This window comes from Mustela lutreola, chromosome 15, assembly GCF_030435805.1.
Source record: "Mustela lutreola isolate mMusLut2 chromosome 15, mMusLut2.pri, whole genome shotgun sequence".
NCBI lineage: Eukaryota > Metazoa > Chordata > Mammalia > Carnivora > Mustelidae > Mustela > Mustela lutreola.
In genome coordinates this window covers 12,149,083-12,171,546 of record NC_081304.1, presented here as the reverse complement: position 1 = coordinate 12,171,546, position 22,464 = coordinate 12,149,083, and the positions used below count along the sequence as shown (strand labels likewise).

Here is a 22,464-nt window from a genome sequence, read left to right as displayed (position 1 = left end):
AAAAATCATCCAGAGAGTTAGGTTTCCTATTTTCCCTTGACGTTCATGGAAAGGATAGTATGGAATATCCCATTCCGTAGTGATTAAACGTACATTGTTATACAGCAATGTAGAATACTGTCCAATATTGCACTGAATAGGGATACTTGAGCTGTAGCTCCAAGTTTTCCTAGGTTAAGACTAGGTTCCATATCTTTTTCCATATCTTTTTTGGTTTCCTAATAGTCATTTCTAGATTTTACAGTCTTTTGTAACATAAATGATGACATAATTCCAGATTACTAATCTGATTACTTAATCTGAAATAAGGAAAGTTTCTTGAAAATTACATATTTTTGAAATATATGTCAATATAAGGTTTACACATTTTGAATCAAATGATTTTCCAGGCATAATCTCAAATATTTGTTCTTGCAATGTTCTGGAAAGGTGGGAACATTGTAATTGTGTAATAAATGTGTATTAACAATAACAACTGTAAATTTCCTCTTGAGTTCCTTAAGACCAGTCTAATCTTGAGATTAAGAAACTTGGAAAGGGTAATTGAAGAGTCTTTCAATTCTGCTTACCTTTTTTTCAACCTTTTCTTCTTCATCTTTAACTGTTACGCCTTCATGGAGCGCACACCACCTTTCTAGGCACTGCTTTCTTGGTTTTACATGGATTGTGAGTCTAAGGTGCTTCTTTTATAGCATCTTAAGTTATTTGAGACTCAGACTTCAGCAGATGTTGCCCTTGGCTGAACCCAGAAATAAATAGGAACCAGACTCTAAAGAGGCAGAAGTGAGCCTGGCTTGTCGGAGGAATAGCATGGAGGCTGATATGGCCAGAAATAGTGACCAAGGAGGAGGAAGAGGAGGAGAAGGTTGTGATGAGGTCAGGGAAGAAACCTCGGGGGGTGGACCTATGTCCTGTGGGTCTGTGAGGGCTCTTGAGAGGGTTTTGCTCTCTGGCGTAAGACTTCACAGTTTTTGAGCAGAGGACTGGCATGTGTTGATTCACATTAGAGTAGGATCTCTCCGTGCATGCTGAGGACAGACTGAATTGAGGGCAAAGAAGGAAGTAGGGAGACTAGTTAAAAGGCCATTGTGGGCACTTGGACAAGATGACAGAGGCTCAGGCCTGGGCAGCAGCAGCAAAGGGTAGAAACTGATAAAATTCAGGGTAGGCTCTGAAGGTGGAGCTGACAGTGACCGCTGTTGGTTCAGATGTGGGGTGGAAGAGAGAAAGAGGGACACGCTGTTGAACAGTCAAGGGTGAAGCCGAGGTGACTTGCTGGAGCCGGTGGCCCAATGGACTCCGCCTACTGGTGGCCGAAGGAAACTGGTCAGAATAGTAGGTGGGGCCTGTGGGGCCTGTGGGGCCGTGTTCCAGTTGAGATGCCTTTTATACATCTATATGAGGCTGTTGGGGGTAATTCCGTCAAAGTAATGCAAAAGAAGAATGTTTTGATCTTAAAATATGGAAAGTTTCGGGAATTAGAGAAATTCCAGTAGTTTAGAGAAGTTTTACCCCTCTGACAATAGCACATCAGTGAGATGGATAGGGAGTGAAAGGGATGTTTTTGTATCCTCCCTAGAGATTCTTTTTTTTTTTTTTTTAAGATTTATTTATTTGAGAGAGAGTTCATGAGCAGGGGGAGAGGCAAAGGCAGAGGGAGACCAGCAGACTCTCCCCTGAGCGAAGAGCCTGATGTGGGGCTCCTTCCCGTGACCCAGAGATCATGGCCCTAGGTGAGATCAAGTGCTGGATGCTTAACTGACTGAGCCACTCAGGCTCTCCTCTCTCTGGTGACTCTTACAAACACCTAGCCTTGGGTCCCTTTGTCTCTGCCAACAGTTCAAGGTATTTCAGAATAAATGTTCTTAAATGACACACATACCAGTGCACAATGATAAGAAAATCGGGCATACCAAAACCAGACTTATAAAACATACAAGCTTGGCCTTAATTGTCTTGCATTATATATTCACATTCCAAATGTTTCTTTTTAGTAGAAGATGAACCTTTTCAAGTATAGGTTTATATGTGTTATAACTAATTATCAGGTTATAGGTAATAAAAAATATTAGAAACCATTAGTAATTTATTTGGCAAACATTTCTGGGAGATCTTCTATAACCCTGAAAGGCATTATCCCAGACACTATGAGGATATATAAGAAAAAGGGAAAAAAGGCACAGTCCTCAAGGAGATCATAAAATTACAGTGACATCAAGACATACACACATACGAAAATAACTGTAATGCAAGGTGGAGTGTGAATTGGGGGAAATTATTTCTGTTAATGAAATCAGGAAAAATTAACTGGACGAGATGTCACTTTTACTAGGATTTTGACCAGTAGACATGCAAGATAACATTCTAAGCCCAAGAAATAACACCAGCAAGAGCAAGCAAAGGCATGGAGGTTAATCAAGGGGAACGGTTAGTAGTTAAGCTAAAAGGTAGCTTGGGATCACAGAGAGTCTCCAAAGCTGTCATAGTATTTTAGCTTTGTTGGGTAAACAGTGAGGAGCTGCTGAAAGTTTTTAGCACTGAATGTCACAATTCAAGTGATTCTTAGGAAAATCTTTCTGTCCATGTTGTTCAGATGCCCTTGCTGTAGGAGTAGTTGGCAGGGACCAGATTAAGGTAAGCAGGAGGTCCCTGAGGGCATGTTCAAGGTGCAGGAACGTAGTGAGAGCATAGCATGACAGAGGGCTAAAGGGGACGTTTGAGAATCATCTCAGAGATGGCATTGATTAGACTTGTGAAGTATCACCCAACCCTTAATAAACTGGGAAAGTGGGAGACGTCTGGTTTGGGGAGGAAGAAGGTAGGTACCATTATGAACTTTTTGACTTTGAAGTGCCTCCACTTCACCCAGTTGGGCTGTTCACTTGCTGTGGAAGGAACGTTTGTGGGTAATCATAAGAGAAGGCAGGACTCGAGTAGACAGCTGTGGGGATCACCCACAGAGAGGGCCTGTTCAAGAGAGAGACACAGGAGGAAAACAGACAACTGTGAAGAAAGAACTGTGTTGAAGAGTTTGGAGATGAAATAGTCAAAGAAGGGTCTTCAAGGTAAGAGGAATCTGAGAAAAATGAGTTTTCATGGAAACAAAGGAAGAGACTATTTGGAAAGATGGATTTTCAAGAATGTGACAGAAAATCAGGAAGGATGAGGGAGGAGGAAAAGTCCTGGGATTTGAAAGTGAGAAGTCACGGATAATCTTGGACAGAGCCCTGAAAAGGAGAGCGTGAACAGAAACGCTATCGTGGATAAATGAGACCATGGAGCTTTGTGAATACTCTATTGTTTCAGAAAATCTGATATTAAAAGGAAAGTGTCATTCCAAAGGAGTATACTTTAGGCTGAGAATGTCTTGCAATACACAAGAAGGGACCAGTGGAGAGGAAGAGCTTAGTGATGCCGAGACCCACGGACACCTGAGAGCTTGCTGAGACAGAAGGGTCTGGATGAAAGACCAGCACAGGCACACCCTTGCCCCTTGGCCACAGGATCCAGCCACAGGAGACCTCAGCCTGTTCCTGGAGTAGGCCTCACGCTCTCCTTCCTCCAGGTCTTTACACCCACCACCCCTCTGTCTGGGATGTTCTTCCCCTAGATTTCCTGCGGCCATCCTCCTCCTCCTCACTCCATACTGTTCAGTGTTCCTCCCTGACCTCTCTCTGTAGAGTCATGCCCAGCTCTACCACCTTCACTGGTCCCGTTGTCTTCATAGCTCATCTCACCATCTGGAATCATCTTTTCATTTTTCTGATTGTTTATTTTCTATTCATACCCACCCCCCACTCCCCCCATCCCCCCATTAGCATATCTGCTCCATCACGAGGACCTTGTCTGCCTTGCTCACTTCTGTACTGCTAGTGTTGAGAAAACTCGGCACATGGTAGGTGCCCTCCTAGTACATACTAAGTAAGTGAATGATGGGAGCCATGACTTTCAAGGAGGAAGGAAGAAAGGAGAGGACTGGCAGATATACAAGGTGGTTCTGCGGCGAGACTTGCAGAGAGCTTCTATCTGATATCATCTGTGTTTCTAGTAGAAAATAGCAGGAGTTTCGGAGTAAGGAGTTCCAGGACCAACAACATAGCCTGGCTTCATGCTGGGCCAATGGCTAGAATGTGGCTGGAAGGAAGCAAGAGTAAGTGCATTTGCCGAGGTAGAACTGGGATTCTGCCGGTCGAGGCGGGAGGATGGCAGCATGAGTCTGGAAGAATGAAATGCTCTTTAATTGAACTGAGGACAGAAGTAGCATAAGAAGAGAGAAAGGGGTTTTATCATGGTAGAACTTTAGCTGCCATGGTTAACGGTGCTGGCAGAGTTCATGAGAACATAGGGACTTGTGGGCAAAAGGAGAGTCTGGGGAAAGGGACAAAAGCATTGACTAAGCTAATGTTTAGTGCCATGAGTTTGGTTTTGGTTGAGTTGGTGGAATTAACCAATCCCAAGGTCCATATGATAAAATACAAGTGGTGGGCTCCTGACATGAAGAGGGATTTCTGTTTCCAGTTGATACGTGTTTTTACTCAACTGGTAAAAGGAGTTGAGCATTTCTAACTGCAGGAAGACCAGGAGTCCCTTGAAAGCAGTCCTTTTGAAATGCTTATTTCTAAAGTGCAGAATCCCATGTGGCACCTCCCACAAAGTAGCCATTCATAAATATTGAGAAAATGAAAGAATGATGGTGAACTGAGAAAATCAGTCTAGCCATGTACATGGTAATATGAATAAATAAGACATTGGTTTTGATTCATCCACGTTTGACTTCAACCCATTCTAAATTCTTTAGATGGGGCAAAATACCTCTCTATAGTCATATCTTCATTTCTTTAGTGTTGTAATTTCCTCCTTGTTACTTAGCAAGTTAAATGTATAGCATCAAAGGTTTTTTCAGACAGAGTTTTATATTTTTGTGCACACATCAGTAGAGTTCTTTTTTTTTTTTTTTTTTTTTTTTTTTTTTTTTAAAGATTTTATTTATTAATTTGACAGAGAGAAATCACAAGTAGACAGAGAGGCAGCCAGAGAGAGAGAGAGGGAAGCAGGCTCTCTGCCGAGCAGAGAGCCCGATGCGGGACTCGATCCCAGGACTCTGAGATCATGACCTGAGCCGAAGGCAGCGGCTTAACCCACTGAGCCACCCAGGCGCCCCATCAGTAGAGTTCTTAACCTGAAAATCTGATTTAACACTTGTGAACTGGTAAGATAATCTCATTGCTGCCTGGTGTGTCATTGTGCATGCTGCTTGAATTCTTCCACTGTATTTTAGAAAAGGCTTAATGTTTTATCATGTTTAAATCAGAAGACTAAAATATTTGCCAGCAGCTCAAAATCCTGTCAGAATTGAGGGGTTTATGAATTAATTTTCTTTCGTTAAGTATAAAATCGAGGTTCAAAGAGGAGAGGAAAATAACACCAGAATAATAAATAATCCAAATGAAACATTCCCGGTGGGTCTGGGTTTTGTCAGTGGCACTTACAACCTTGAGGTTGTGAAGGAATCCCCGAGTCCAGACCCTACCTGGGTCTCTGTCAGCAGCAGCTCCAGACCTGCTGCCATCTGCAGTGGCTTTAAGAGAAGCATGAAATCCTCCACCAGGTGAGAAGACTTGATCTAGAGAATCTGAGAGAGTCTGTGATTGACATTTGCAAAGTGAAAGCTTCTTTTCTAGCCTTTTGAAATCTTTTCAAACCAAATTGAAACAAAGTCCCTGAAAAACATGAGCTTTTGACAAATTACAAACAATTACTAAGTGAGGGTAGTGAGTCATTTTCAGAAGTCTGGTTAAAACTTTGGTATTTACAATTTACCATTGTTTCAGAAACGTATTGGGTTATTTTTAAAATAACCCTTCTTGGGACGCCTGGGTGGCTCAGTTGGTTAAGCAGCTGCCTTCGGCTCAGGTCATGATCCCAGCGTCCTGGGATCGAGTCCCACATCGGGCTACTTGCTCCGCAGGGAGCCTGCTTCTCCCTCTGACTCTGCCTTCCACTCTGTCTGCCTGTGCTCGCTCTCACTCTCTCTCTCTCTTACAAATAAATAAATAAAATCTTTAAAAAAAAAAAAATAAAATAAAATAAAATAAAATAAAATAACCCTTCTTGAAATAAGAGGCTATTTGAGAAAATATAGGAAATAGAGAAATGTAAAATTTCCTATTATTACCCCCAGGTAGTGATAACCTAGTGATAATTTAGTGTGCATATAAAATAGCACATTATGTGACTTTAGAGGACCGAGATCACACTTAATAAACAGTGTAGTCTTTTGCTTTTTTAAAAGTCATGCTAAGTATATTCCAAGGTCATTGGAGATTCTTTGAAAATATAGTTTTCATTGTTTCATGATACTCCATTTTATGGATGCAGCATAATAGAGTGTAGTTTTCTCTTATTTTTAAACATTTAGCTTTTTTAAAAAATTGCCTACATTGACACAGAGATGAACATCTTTATATATAAATTTTTGTCAACACTTCCATTGTTTTTGTCTTAGGTTAAGATCCCAGTAGAATTACAGGGTCAGATTGGTTGTGCTAATTTATATTGTTCTGTAACAGAATATGTTTTATCTAGCCAGTCCTTACCATTAATACTTACCTTTAATTTTTAGTAAAAAAAAGTTTTATTTTTAATTTGCATTTTAAGGAGTTAACTCAAACACTTAAAATAGATTCGTGTGTGTATTTCATTTTCTGAGAATTGCCTATTCCCACTCTTTGACAGTTTGTCTTCTCTTAGTCTCCTGATGTTATTCTCATCACCTTGCAGGATGAAAAAATTCTTAGCCTTGTGGCAAATATTTTTGGTGCTTGCTGTTTCATTTTATCATTTAACTTTATACAAAAGATCTTACTTGTACTTAGTGTAATCTGTCCATCATTTCCTTTGTGAATTCTCTATTATAAGTAGTTGTTTTAAGCTTCACTGTTTGAAAATATACTAAAAACTAAATATTTAAAAATATAGGAACACATTAAACATTTTTCGCACCGTACTCACTATACTAAGTAAAAAGCACTTATGAAATTTACATAGCATTTGCCAGCTTGGGTTCCTGGTCTGTAATTTTAATAGTGTCTGAAGGATTATACTGGAATTCTGCCAGCCTGAAGTCATTAAAAGGCTTTGAGCAACAATTCAGCATCTTTTTCAAATTTAAGAAAAGCTCCATATGGCATAATTATTCAAAGCTAAGGTCATAGAAACTACTTAAACCTTTGAAATTTATAATTAAAGGATTAATATTAACTTATGAAGACGTTGTCATTTTGGCTTAAAATGGAATTCTAATCTCAACTCTGGTCCCTTTGCTTTGATCTTTTCCCTGACTTTTTCCTTTGCTAAAAATATGAAGTTTTATATCCTCAAATTTTTAAATTAAATATTATCCTCAAACAGTTCAGACTTACAAAAATTGATTGACAAACAACATCCACTCTAAATTTTACAGTATTTCACAAATGTTGGTCTTCAAGTTGGCATTTTCCTCTGGCTGCAGCTTAATATAATGGATCACAATGATACTTCTAAACATAACAGTAAATTAATTTACAAAAAACACCATGCAAAAATGGCAACTTAGAAAACCGTGGGTGTGTAAATAATTTGAACGTGATGAATTGGTGTTCTTTTATATGAAGACTTAGAATTTTCAAATAGTCTTCAAAGTACCTGCATCGAAAACCTTCTTGAAGTGGTGAATGGGAACTGTGTCTTGTTTCACACCAGAGCTAGACTTTTTTGTCATTTGGACAATATCGACAAAGCAGCACAAACCAAATATTTTAGTTAAAGCAGTTAACATATCTCCTACATAACAAGAGGAAGTGTGTGTTCCTTAGAGACACAGTTTTGCATCGATCCTCAGGTCTCCCCTACTTTTTCTGGTTCGGGTATGAGGCACCTGTTTCACAGTGATTCCACGAAGTACTGGAATAATGTCTGCGGTGTCTTTTTATTAAACAAAAAGAGCTGATGTTGGATATTTACACTGTCGGGCTTTTACCACCCCAACCAGGGGGCGGGACTGCCACGCTCATTGCAAATCAGGGATGCAGATGGCAGCAGGCTGCCCCCCACTGAATGCGGCTCTCCCTGTTTCCCAGAGAATCTTTTGCCAATTCTCCCTCTGCCTCTTCGCTGCATGTTCAAGAGCACTTCTATTTTCTGGCAATCTGGAAGAGCATATCAGTAGCTTAACTTCAAAGTCTAGTTTTCCTGGGCTAGGGAGCTATATTTTCCTTGGAGAAAATTAAAAGAGTATATTCCATGTTAAGGCTATTTCAAAATAAAATCTAGAATTACAAATGAATCATTGTTTATATTTAAAGTAAATATTTACAATTTATAAGATTAATCCTCCCTTGTCTTTGTTTGCCCTAATTTCCTAATATTCTAATCGTACCATTGTAAATGAAGTTCTGCCATTCACCAGAACTTGTTGGTTTTATCCTTTGGGATTTTCTTAAGGGAAGAAATTTCTACCTAGAATAAAAGGAAAATCTCTAGGTCAGGATAGCAAAAGATGGTATTTTGATTTGAGAAGTTGTTGAAAATAGAACAATTTATTTGGCATCTTCGGAGATTGATATCCCAACTGAGAGAATTCGGAATAAAACAAGTAGGTATTTGTGCGAAAGGAATTTATGTGTGTGTTCATTTTGGTTTTTGTGAAGTTTTCTTGTTATGTATTGTGTGTGTGTGTGTATGTGTGTTTGAGTTGAGATTAGCATTGATAATTATACAGTCCTTTCAATCCTTTCAGCTTCATGGCTAAACCTGTAGGAGTCTTATTGGCAGTGAATCTTTTTTTTATAACATGGAAGAAAATAAAATGAGGAGCACCTGGGTGGCTCAGTGGGTTAAAGCCTCTGCCTTCAGCTCAGGTCATGATTCCAGGGTCCTGGGATCCTGCCCCGCATCGGGCTCTCTGCTCTGCTGGGAGCCTGCTTCTCTGCCTACTTGTGATCTCTGTCTGTCAATTAAGTAAATGAAATCTTTAAAAAGATAAATGAAATTAAAAAATATGTATTTCATTAGTATCTTCAACAATGATGAAGTGATTACAGATGAGAACAGAAAGAGTAATTTGTGGCACTGTCTTGGTTTACCATAAATGGGGGGGCGTGTACATCCCAACTTGCCTAGGAAGGTCCCAGTTTGCACCTGTTGTCCCAGGATCCTGAATGATTAAACATTTCTCCACCTCTTTCAATCTTAAACATGTCCCAGCTCGAGTGTTAAGCTCTGTGATTACCCTAAGTAGGAGGGTGCTTTTTATGTAAAGGAGGCATCTTTTCTCTTTATATATCCTGTGATTTAATTACTGAACATTATAATGCTGACTACATATATTTTAAATGAGTACCTTTCTGAAAATAATACTGAACTTATAGATAACTAGACTCTAATTATTTTAACATCCTGACTAGCCTTCTGATCGATGTTTTTTCTATCACACACCAACATTTCAGTAACATTTTGATGCACTTCGATTGAAAGTATTTTCTGTTTGTTAGGAGGCTCAAGGAGATCAGAATGAAGAGGCACAGAGCCTCCCTATCCATAATCCTGCCTGCTTTATTTGGAGACTTTTAGAAGGGGAGGGCAGAGGATGAGCTGATGGGCATTTGGTATTAGGCACTGAGGGCCTGATGTCACAGAAAGGCCAAAGGGCATAGCACATTGGAAGAGCACTGGGCTGGGAGTCAAGTCTCCTTCTAATCATGGTTCATAGTAGAAGGGAGACAATTACTCACTCTGGAATGGGGTTTCCTAATTCAGTATTGTGAGGATTAAATTAATAGTTGAATGGGGTGCCTGGGTGGCTCAGTTGGTTAAGGCGTCTGCCTTCCACTCATGTCATGATCTCAGGAAGGCCCTGAGTCGGGCGCTCTGCTCAGTTGGGAGTCTGCTTTTCCCTCTCTCTCTCTCTCTGCCCCCTCTCCCTGCTCATATGCACTTTCTCTTTCAAATAAGTAAAATCTTAAAAAAAATTAATTAATAATCAAAAATGGTCATTTAACTAAATTGAATATATTATGGGACACAGTAAAAATAACAGAAAAAGTGTAGTTAGTGTAAATATACCTCTTCATCCTCACGAGTAATTAAGGAAATGCTAAGACAAGACATTACTTTTCATGTATTGAATAAACAAATAATTTTAAGTGATACTATCACTTTTAATTAATAATACCAAATACCAAAGATGATATGAATAAATACTCCAAAATGCTATTAGTGAGCATATAAATTGGTATAACTTTCCTGAAAGCCTTTAGTTATCTATATTGTGGGCTTTTAAAATATTCATCTCTTTTGATGTAGTGGTCTATTTTTTGGTCAGCATAATATCAATACCAAAACCCAAAAAAGATATCCCTCTAAGAACAGATTAATCTCAGAAATCTGTTACATTTCTATACAGGAGCAGGAAGAGGTATTAAGATAACAATCCCACTTAAAATTGCACAAAAATAAGATACCTAAGAATAAACGTAACTGAAGAAGTCAAACACCTCTACTCAAAAAACTATAAAACACTGATGAAAGAAATTGGAGAGGACTCAAAGAAACAGAAAGACATCCCATGCTCATGGACTAGAAGAGCAGATATTGTTAAAATATCTATACTACCCAAAGCAATCTGCAGATTTAATGCAATCCTTATCAAAATAACAGCATTTTTCATAGAACTACAACAAAAAACCCTAAAATTTGTATGGAACCAAAAAAGACCTAGATAGCCAAAGTAGATTTGAAAAAGAAAAGCAAAGCTGGAGGTATCACAATTCTAGACTTCAAGTTATATTACAAAACTGTATAAAACAGTATGGTATCAGCACAGAAAATGGGAACATAGAGCAAAAGAAAAGAATAGAAAACTCAGAAATAAACTCATAATCATATGGTCAGTTAATCTCTGACAAAGCAGGAAAGAATATCAAATGGGAAAAAGTCTCATCAACAAATGATGTTGGGAAAACTGGTCAGCTATAGACAAAAGAATGAAACTGGACCATTTTTTACACTATACACAAAAATAAACTCAAGATAAATTGACCTGAGGGGTGCCTGAGTGGCTCAGTCAGTTAAGCATCCGATTCATGATTTTAGCTTGGGCCGTGATCTCAGGGTTGTGAGATTGAGCCCTGTGTTGGATTCCTTGCTCCAAGTCGAGTCTACTTGAGATTCTGCTTGAGATTCCCTCTGCCCCTCCCCCAACTCAAGTATGCACACACTCTCTTTATAAAATAAATGATTAAAATCTTTTTTAAAAGTGGATTTACCTGAAAGGATAAAAATCCTAGAAGAAAGCAGAGGCAGTAATGTCTCTGAGTTGGCCATAGCAACATTTTTTAGGTATGTTTCCTGAGGCAAGGGAAACAAAAGCAAACATAAATTATTGGGACTACATTATTAAAATAGAAAGCTTCTGCACAGAAAAGGAAACAATCAACAAAACTAAAAAACAACTTACTGAATATGAGAAGATATTTGCAAATGATACATCCAAGAAAGGGTTAGTATCCAAAATATGCAAAGAACTTTCACAAATCAACACCCAAAACCAAATAATCCGATTTTAAAATGGACAGAAGATATGAAGACATTTCTTTGAAGACATCCAGATGGCCAACAGACACATGAAAAGATGCTCAATATCACTCATCAGGAAAAGGCAAATCAAAAAAAAAAAAAAAAAAACCACAATAAAATATCACCTCACACCTGTCAGAATGGCTAAAATCTAAAACACAAGAAACGAGAGGTATTGGCCAGGATGGTAGAGAAAGGAAAACCCTTTGTGCTATTGATGGAAATGCAAACTAGTATAGCCACTATGGAAAACAGTATGAAGTTTCCTCAAAAATTTAAAAATAGATCTACCCTATGGTCTAGTAATTGTACTAGTGGGTATTTCCCCCCAAAATACAAAAACATGAATTCAAAGGAATATATGCACCCCTTTGTTTATAGGAGCTTATTTACAATAAACAAGATATAGAAGCTGCCCAACTGCCCATCAATAGATGAATGAAGAAAGAAGATGTGGTATATATCCAATGGAATATTATTCAGTCATAAAAAAGAATGAAGGGACACCTGGGTGGCTCACTTGGCTAAGCCACTGCCTTCGGCTCAGGTCATAATCCCAGGGTCCTGGGATTGAGTCCCACATTGGGTTCTTTGCTCAGTGGGGAGCCTGTTTCTCTCTCTGCTTCTGCCTCCACTCTGCCTGCTTATGCTCTCTCTCTTTCTCTCTCTCTCTCTGATAAATAAATAAATAAATAAAATCTTAAAAAAAAAAAAAGGACAAAATCTTGCCATTTGCAATGACATAGATAAAGCTGGAGAGTATACTGCTAAGTGAAATAAGTCAGTGAGAAAAACACAAATACCATATTATTTCACTCATATGTGGATTTTAAGAAACAAAACAAAGAAGCAAAGTTAAAAAGAGACAGAAAGAGAACAGCCAAGAAAGAGACTCTTAACTATAGAGAACAAACTGATGGTTACCAAGGGGATGACTGAAACATGGAGACTGAGGAAATCGCTCATCATGATGAGCACTGGGGGATGTATGGAAATGCTGGATCACTCCACCATACACCCAAAACTAATACTACACCGTATGCTAATTATAGTGGAATTAAAATTTATGAATAAATTAAAGAAATAAAAGAAGAATGGATGCTAAGGGACAGCTAGCAGGCAATGGCACACTCTTAATGCCTTCAGCATTTGATGCCTATTTTGTGTATAGCAGTCCTGGATTACTTGATACAGTGATGATCAAAACAGACAGATATTCCCGTCTCCTCAGAGCTCACATTCTAGCTGGAGAGACAGATAATAACTAAGCAGTGGACATGCCACTTATTTAAGAAGTGTCTAAGTGCTACTCAATAAGAAATGAAAGAAAGGATTAAGGGAGACTCTGGAGTACCAGAGTTGGGGCCTATTTAAATAGTATGATTAGGGTTGGCCTCATTGAGAAGGTCAACAAGGAGTTGAATTAGCTATGTGAGTATCTGGAGGAAGAACTTTCCGATGGAGTGAACAGCCAGTGCAAAGACCGAGCAAGAGCATGGCTGGCGGGGTTAAGGACCAGTGGGGAAACCAGTGTGGGGAGAACGGAGGAGACAGGGAGAGAGTAGAAAATGAGTTTTGAGGAATCCCAAGGGTCCTGATCACATAGGACCTTTGAGGCTGTTGTAAGGACTAACTCTGAGTAATGGAAGTACATTAGGGTATTGTGCCAAGGAATGCTATGATCCAACTTAGACTTGAAAAGATCATTCTGGCAGTGTGAGGACAAAGGTGGGAAACCCATTAGAAGAGCACTGCTGGACTCTGAGGGAGAGATTAGGGGGACTTGGACCAGAGTGGCGCCAGTGGAGGTGGTCAGATTCTGGGTACATTTAAAGGTGGAGCCAACACAGCTTCTTGACAGATTTGATTTGGGATGTGAGACAAAGTGAGAGGAAGTCTTGGATAAGTGTACACAGGGGTAAAGAGCAAATATACTAGTTCATTTCTCTGGGGTATGGGATTAGAAATGATTTTTAAATGGTATCATTCAGTTTTTCTAAATATTCTCTATTATAACCACACTATAGTCCTAATGGTGATATACAAGTCACCACTGGTTATATTGTCCCCCTGCCCCAAGCCCTAGGACATCTTCAGCCTGCTTCTTCTTTCTACCCTGAGACACTGGAGTCACAGAGACAAGGCTGGGCTGGCCCTTCAGTCCTGGGATTACATTTGCTGACACCAGAAACCAGGCAGTGTGATTGTGACGTCAGCAGCCCCTCCTCAGCCCTGCCTGTGAGGTTGGGATGTTCTCCAGTGCCCCTTACCTTGACCCAGGTTATCTTTCTCTCAGGGCAGGGAGGCTGTTCTTCAAAGAAAAGCAGAAATATTGCCTACCTGACTTCGGCCTGCTCACAGGGCTCTCATTTTTGCTTCTGCAACATTAATGAGCTCAGGAGGAAATGTGGGCCTCTCTGACTTCAGACTACGCCTCTCCCAAGAGAATCCAGCCCAGGGTCTGATAGGGAGGAAAGGAGGAGTTGGTCATGGTCCTGAGACAGGGCAGGCTGGTAGTATGAGACCCCTGAGGGACACGGGACCATCTGGCCTCAAAGAGAAGAAGGTAAGACTGAGATACTCTCTCTGTTCCTGAGACAAGGATCTTTCTAAAAAACATATCTCAGGGACTGGCCAAGCTGGCTCAGTCCGTAGAGCATGCAACTCTTGATCTTGGGGTCATGAGTTCAAGCCCCATGTTGGACAGTACAGCTTACTTTTAGGAAAGGAAAGAAAAAAACAAATCTCCTTGCTGGGCTGGATTAGGCACTGGTAATATCAAAACAGCCTCTCCCTGCAAAGAGATATCCTTTAATGGGGCAGGGATAATGAAACAAATGACACTATGATTACACTGAACGGAAATCAGAGCCATTGCCTAGATCTGTAGGCCAGCATGCTTGAGAAACTCCCAGGAGGTCTGCAGAGAAAGGGTAAAATCAGGCAGAACCTTCTGGACAAGGTAAAGCATGAGCTAATGGCATTTCCCTCTCTTGCTTAAAAACTTACAAAGTGCCATTGCCCACAACAAAGTGAAGTTGCCCCAGCTCCTTAGCTTTCTGGCCAAGGATTTGCATAATCCCACTGCTCCTCGCCTACCTTTCCTCTTTTCTCATTTATTTTAATTAATTTAATTTTTCAGTCCACGGTTCATTGGCATTGAGTACATTTAACCAACTGAGCCACCCAGGCGTCCCAGGCATTGAGTACATTTAAATTGTTGTGCAACCATCACCACCATCTCCAGAACTTCTTCCATCTTGTGAAACCTGAACTGTCCCCATTAAACATGAATTCCCTATTTCTTTGTCCCCCAGTCCCTGGCAACCAACATTCTATCTTCTGTCTCTATGTATTTGATGACTCTAGGTACCTCATGTGAGTGGAATCAAAGTTTTTATCTTTTTGTGATTGATATGTTTCACTTAGCTTTATGTCCTCAAGGTTTATCCATGTGGTAGCCTGTGTCAGGGTTTCCTTTTTTCAAAAAAAGAATAATATTCCATTGTCTTTCTATACCACAGTCTGTTTATCCATTTGTCCCATCAGTGGACATTTGAGTTGCTTCCACTTTTTGGCTATTGTGACTAATTCTATTATGAATATGGGTGTGCAAGTATCAGTCTGAGCTTCTGCTTTTAATTATTTTGGGTATAACACCCAGTGTGGAATTGCTGGACCATATGGTAATTCTATTTTTACTTTTTTGAGAAACTCTCCATGCAATTTTCAGCTGGTGCATCATTTACATTCCCACCAGCAGTGTGCAGGGCTTCCAGTTTCTCCACATCATCACCAACTCTTGATTTTGGTTTGTTTTGTCTTTATAATTGATATCATAATGAGTATGAAGTGGTGTCATCTTCTACCATTTTTAACTGTCTCCTCAACCACAGACACACTGTGTGCTGTGCTCACCCCAGAAGACTCCCTTTTCCACAATTAGGCTGGAAGCATTCTTCCTTCGTGGCTTCACATGAATTTTTTCTCTTCACCTGGAAGACCTGGTGAACTTAACATCCTCATTCAAAGATGTTACCTGTCCTTGTCTTGCTCCTTCTTAACACCAACTCCAGAATAAATCAGGCTCTTCCTTGTATCAGGCCTCTTCTTTTTAAAACATTTTTTTTTCAAGATTTAATTTACATACAGATGCTGTTTAGTTATGCAACTTTGACAATCATGAGCACAGTCAAGATAAACAACTATTCATCACCTCAGATATTTCTCCAGACCCTTTGTTGTCAATCCCACTTCCTTCCTCTTGCTCTGACCTCCTGGCAACCACCCATCTATTTTCTGTGACTATTAGATTTGCCTCTCCTGGAATATCGCATAAATGAGTCACTCAGCATGTAGCCTTTTGGGTCTGGTTTCTTTCCCTTTAGCATAATGTGAGAGTCATTCATGTTCTTGTGTGTAGCGATAGTCCTAATCTTTTTTTATTACCAATAATATTCCATTGCATGAATGTACCAAAGTTTGTCTGTTCTCCAGGGGAGAAATATTTGGGTGGTTAAACATTCATATAAGGGTTCTATGTGAACATAAATTTTTCATTCCACTTAGGTAAATAACAAGGATTGGGATGGCTGAGTGGTATATTTACTGTATCTTTTAACTTTAGGAGCTGCCAAACTGTTTTCCAAACTGGTGGTATCATTTTGCATTTCCATAAAAAATACATATAATACATATGGGTTCTCGTTGCTCTGTGTCCTCACCAGCACTTGATACTGTTGAATTTGTGACATCATTTTAACCACCCTAATAGGTGTATTTCATTGCATATAGATTTCCCTAATAACTAATAATGTTGAACATCTTTTCATATATGTATTTGTCATTTGAATATCTTTCTTGGTAAAGTGTTTAAATATTTTTCCAATTTTATATTTATTTTCTTTTGATTGAATTTTGATGGTTCTTTATATATTCTGTACACAAGTCCTTTATAAGATAAATGATTTGTAAATACTTTTCACAGTCAGTGGCTGAACTTCTCATCTTTTAGCAGCATCTTTCAAAGAATAGGGATAATAGATCATGCTTTTGGTGTCATGTCTAAGAAATCTGTGCCTAACCTAAAGTCACAAAGATTTTCTCCTGTTTTCTTTTAGAAGTTTTAAGTTTTTTATTTAGATCTGTAGTCCATGTTGAGCCAGTTTTTGTGAATGGTGCAAGGTACAGATGAAGATTCAGTTGTTTCAGGACTATTTGTTGAAAAGACTTTCCTTTCTCTGTTAAATTCCCTTTGCAGCTTATTGAAAATCAATTGACCATAAATGTGTAGTGTGCTACTGAACTTTCTAATTTTGTACAATTGATATACATACTCTTCTTTTCTAATAATTCCAGTGTCCTTTTTTTTTTTTTTTAAGATTTTATTTACTTATTTTAGAGAGAGAGAGAGAGTGCATTAGCAGGGGAAGGGAAAGGAAGGGAAAACAAATCTCAAGCAAGACTCTACATTGAGCACAGAGCCTGACCTGGGGCTCGATTTCATATCATCCCTGAAATGATAACCAGAGCTGAAACCAAGAATTGAACATTTAACTGACACCAGGCACCCCATACAGTGTCTTGATTACTGTAGTTTTATAGTCAGTCTAGCAGACAGGTAGTATAACTTGTCTTTGTTCTTTTTCAAAATTATTTTACCTATGCTTCCTTTGCTTTTCTTAGAATCAGCATAGTAAATTCTACACAAAATCCTGCTGGGAGTTTTCAAACACCTTGTTAAATCTATTTCTCAGTTATGAAAGAAATGAAATCTTACTGATACTGAGTTTTCCAGTCCATGAACATAGTATATCTTGTTGTTTATTTAGGTTTTCTTTAATTTCTTTCATCAGCGTTTATTGTTCTCAGCATATAGATGTGGCATTTATTTTGTTTGACTTACACCTAATCATTTCATGTTTTTAACTTTAAAACCCAATTTTGCTGCTAATATATAGAAATACAAAAGATTTCTTTATATTAATCTTTTATCTTGTGACCTTGCTAAACTCATTAGTTCTAGTCAGTCTTTTTCTAGATTCTTTGAGATTTTCAACATAATAAGTACCTATTATTTAATAGTTTTCCTTGTGAGAATTTTTTTTAATGAAGCTGTATATATCAAGATATTTTCTTTTTCAGTACTCTAACACAATTATTTTAATAGACTGGTGAATTTTAGAAAACAACTTCTCAAAACAAACCTAATGTAAGAAGAATCAAATGAGATCACACCAGTCAGTAAAAATGTATATAGGATGTGGAAGCAGGTGCATTCATAATTTCCCAGTTTATTTTATTATGTCCTATGATATATATAATATGATTTTTAAAAATAATAATACACACAAACATATAGGCAAAGTCACAAGTATTTTTAAATACCTCTTTTTAAGATACAAATTATTCTTGGTCTTGGCTTTCCATATTAATCATTCTTTTTAAAAATCAAAATGATTTTTAAAAGTTCTAAAATAATTTATTTTATAAATATATTTTAAATATTGCATTAGAGTAAAAGCCTCAGCTATTTAAAATCATAAAATTTTTGCAAGTGTTACAATATTGAAATCAGGCTCAAAACATATTTCTTCTACACACATATTGAAAAATTGGTAAAAACAAAAACCCAAACCATTGTTTGTGATGAATGACCTTTTTAAAAAACAATATTACTTTGATAGTTAAGTCTTTTTGAAGTATTAGACTCACCAAATTGTGTAGAAAATCTCTTTAACTTCCATGTTTGGAATTACATTCCCTTTAAAAACATTTTTTTTCTTTTTCTTTTTTCCCTTAAGAATATTTTTAACTGGTTTATTACATCATGGGAGTGTGTTTTGGACTTTATGTTCTGATTCATGACTAACTCTTAAGTAACTATTTGGGACATATGTCATATATATATATATATATATATATATATATATATATATATATAATATAAATAGATAGATATCGAGAGAGAGGAGTGAGAAAGCCTTCCCTTCATAGATTTACCTGAGCTATATGTCCAAAAAAGTTACTAATGTGTACATACATACACATACATATGTCCACAATTTGAAATACACTAATCAATTCCAATAATAATATAGGCTGTATCATTGCACTTATGACTAAAATACTAGTTAGCCTGCCAGGTGTAGAGTATTGTATAATATTTTCGTATTTTCCAGAATGTATTACAAATTGTTATTGAAAAAAGAAAAGCTACATTTTTAAGTGTGTGCAGATGTGAATTTTGGCTAACAGAACTATTTTTAATATTCATCTATGGTATTTACTTGGCAAAGAACATGGACATTTGTTCCCACTGCATGAATTTAACAGATCAGTAGACATCCTAGGGATACTCTAAGGAAGCAACCTTGGGTCATGGAAAATATCTCATAAAACATCTATATCTTTGAATCTTATTTTGACAGTTGCTTATGTTACTATACATTTTATGTTATTATTGAATGAGGGATTTTAACAAATCTTTAAATGAACTTTTAAAGAGTTATAATTCAGGCCTATAATTCTATTAATTATTACAATTCTAACATGGATAATGGTGTTTATTCAACCCAGACTATTTTGTTAGGTTGAAGGAAGTATCAACCATTTTAGAAACTTCCTGAGATCAAGAAATTATTGGAATTACCATACTTAGATCATAACAGATGGTCCATTTAGTCCTATATTTGGTGTCAGATAGCACAAAGAGGGAATAAATGGGTGATGTGAATTTCCAAATCTCTAGTTTCCTTAATAATTTGTGGGTGAAGGAGTCAACACACATTTAGCAAGCATTTACTATATACTTAGCTCAGTGCTGATCCCAAAAAGGAAGGTAACTTTGTTCCTGCTTTCTGGAAACTTTTATTATTGTAGTGATAATGAGAAATACAAGCACAAAAGAGCTTTTAAAACTATATAACTCTGTATAATAAAATTCTAGATTAAGGTACGATGCTGAGAAATCTGAGAAGGTCTGTAGTATTTAGGGGATGTTTTATGGAGGAGGTGGTCCTTGAAGTACAATGTTTGGATTGGCACTAGATATAAAGAATTTCCTGAAGCAGTCCAAGAGGATAAAATGGGAAGCCATGAGCTTAGGATGAATTGAGAGAATGTCAAACACCAATTAGGAAAATCTTATATAAAAAAAGATGGACAGTGACTTTTGAAACTTTTCCATTTTAAAACTTTTTATTTACACTTACTGAAAAGTTACAAAAATAGTACAGAGAATTCCCAGGCACCCTTCACCCAGCTTCTCCTGTATCTACATCTAATTTATCTGTAGTGCAATCAATAAAACGAGGAGGTTCATATTAATACTTTTTAACATTGACAAAATGCATTTACATCAGTCAATAACTGTAGGCCTTATTTGAATTTCACCAGTTTTTCCACTAATGTTCCTTTTTTGTTTTTCTAGGATCTCCCACCACATTTACTTGCCATATATTTTTAGTCTCCTCTAGTCTGTGACAATTCTTCAGTCTTCCCTTATCCCTCTTGACCTTGATGCTTTGGAAGAGTACCAGTTATCTTGTAGACTGTTTGTCTTTGGGTTTGTCTAATGTTTTTGATGATTACACTAAGGTTATTCTTTGGCAAGAGTGCTACTGAAAGGATGTGCCTTTCTCAAGTGCATTACATCAAGGGGTTCAAAATATCTTATTTTTTTTTTTATTTTTTTATTTTTTATAAACATATATTTTTTATATACATATATTTTTATCCCCAGGTCTGTGAATCACCAGGTTTACACACTTCACAGCACTCACCAAATCACATACCCTCCCCAATGTCCATAATCCCACCCCCTTCTCCCCAACCCCCTCCCCCCGGCAACCCTCAGAATATCTTATTACTGGTGACTTTGACATTGATCACTTGGTTAAGGTAGTATCTGCCAGGTTTCTTTGCTATAAATTTATTTTTTTCCCTTTGTAATATGTAAAAATATCTTGAGATACTTAGAGGCTACACAAATATTCTGTTTCTCCTCAGACTCACATCCACTAATCTTGTCATCCGTTTGTGAATCTTGCCTGCGACACTAGTATTATCTTTTTTTACTCAGTTCCTTTGAAGTTTTGGCATTTTCTGGCTTTAACTTATGCTGAGGTTTTTGTTATTGTTGTTGTTTTAATTTTTAGTTTTTTGTATCTTGAGGAGAGAAAATATGAGGAGTCAAGGTGACTTTTTAAATGCAATCTTTTTTTTTTTTTTTTTTTTTTTTTTTTTTAGTGTAAGGAATCAACTCTAAAGGAAAAAAAATAAGATGAAAGCAGATGTAGGGCTTGGTAAAAAGCAATGCATGTTACAAGGGTTTGTATACCTAGAAAATGACCTCAATTTGACTGCATTTTCCAGGAACAAATGGTCAGAGAGCATCATAATTAGAACAAGATTCAGTGCAACCAGATTTTAAAAATTAATTAGTTCAAGTTCCTGGAGTTGAAATCTTCAGAGAAAAATTTTCTAAAGGTTCTCACAAAGAAGTCAGTGTATGATGTGGTTAACATCCTCAACAATAATCTAATGGAATATAACATTTTTATTGGGTATTTTCTTAAAATGGAGGAGTAATAGCTATTACTTTGACTTCAACTTTTCTAAAAATAAAGGAACTATTACCATGAGATAAAACATATTAGAAGTCAATCTGAGCTCCGGAAGTCCTCAGAAGGTTCATGAAGTTATTTTAGGACCGAACAAATTACTGACCAGATAGTATTTACGTGAAGAAAAATTGAATCCCTGCTAGTCAAATGCTGCTGTGTTAAATAGCCAAAACCTTATTGTAATAGTATTTTCTTTGGAGTAGGAATCATTCGTCTCAAACTATGTAAAGGAGTTAAATAGGAATGTCTCAGAATAACCTTGTTATGAGATAGTGCCACAGTATTAACCTTGAGAAGACAGTTAAGGAAATTGAGATTTGCCAAGCTTTGCTTTATTTGTTGTACTTCTTGAGAGATGTTTCAAGTTTTTCTTCTGATGACAATTTTATCCCCTGGAACTGAACACTGAGAAAGGATGTTAGAGAAGTAGCAAGGAAGAGGAAGGGTAAGCACATACTGCATAGCTTTTCTCTTGTTCATTTTCTATTTCTAGAGCGCTGAAGCTATTTACGATTTTGACATTATCTTCAAATACTGACTTTTGATCTGCAATGAAGTCTTGGCTATTTTTTTTTTAAGATTTTATTTATTTATCTGACAGAGAGAGACACAGTGAGAGAGGGAACCCAAGCAGGGGGAAGTGGGAGTGGAAGAAGCAGGCTTCCTGCCCAGCAGGGAGCCTGATGCAAGGATTGATCCCAGGACCCTGGGATCATGCCCTGAGCTGAAGGCAGACACTTAACGACTGAGCCACCCAGGCACCCCAAGTCTATTTTTAACAAAAAGCTTAAACAACCTTTTCACATGATTTAAATGAATAACTGCCTATCTGATGGATGCGAAGTAAATATATGTGTACATTTAGAACAACTTTTAGCAAAGGAAAACTAAATGGGTAATTCTTTCATTGTACATCACATAAGCATCTGGATCTCTGGATTATTTTGCAAATTGCTATATCACCAGTTTAATTCAGTTGAATTTCATATTCGGGTTAATGTGAGCTAGGGAATGGATTATGTATGGAGACTACAAAGAAAACATAACATTATTGATTAGGACCTAAGGAATCACAATGTATTTTAACATAGATTACATGTTAGTTTATTTCCTATACCATATGACTGAGAATAAAATAGCCCCAACATATATCAGTTCACATTAGATAAAGAGCTCACCCAGGGTCAGTGGACTATATTTGGCAGGGTCTGTAGAAGTTCCATGT

General features: G+C 37.5%; 1 protein-coding gene across 8 annotated transcripts in view; it reads left to right on the top strand.

Annotated features, from left to right (window-relative positions):
* The window catches only part of CEP112 (centrosomal protein 112), a 410,940-nt gene that overhangs the window by 256,891 nt on the left and 131,585 nt on the right, over nt 1-22,464 (top strand). The gene's annotated exons all lie outside the window — the stretch shown is intronic.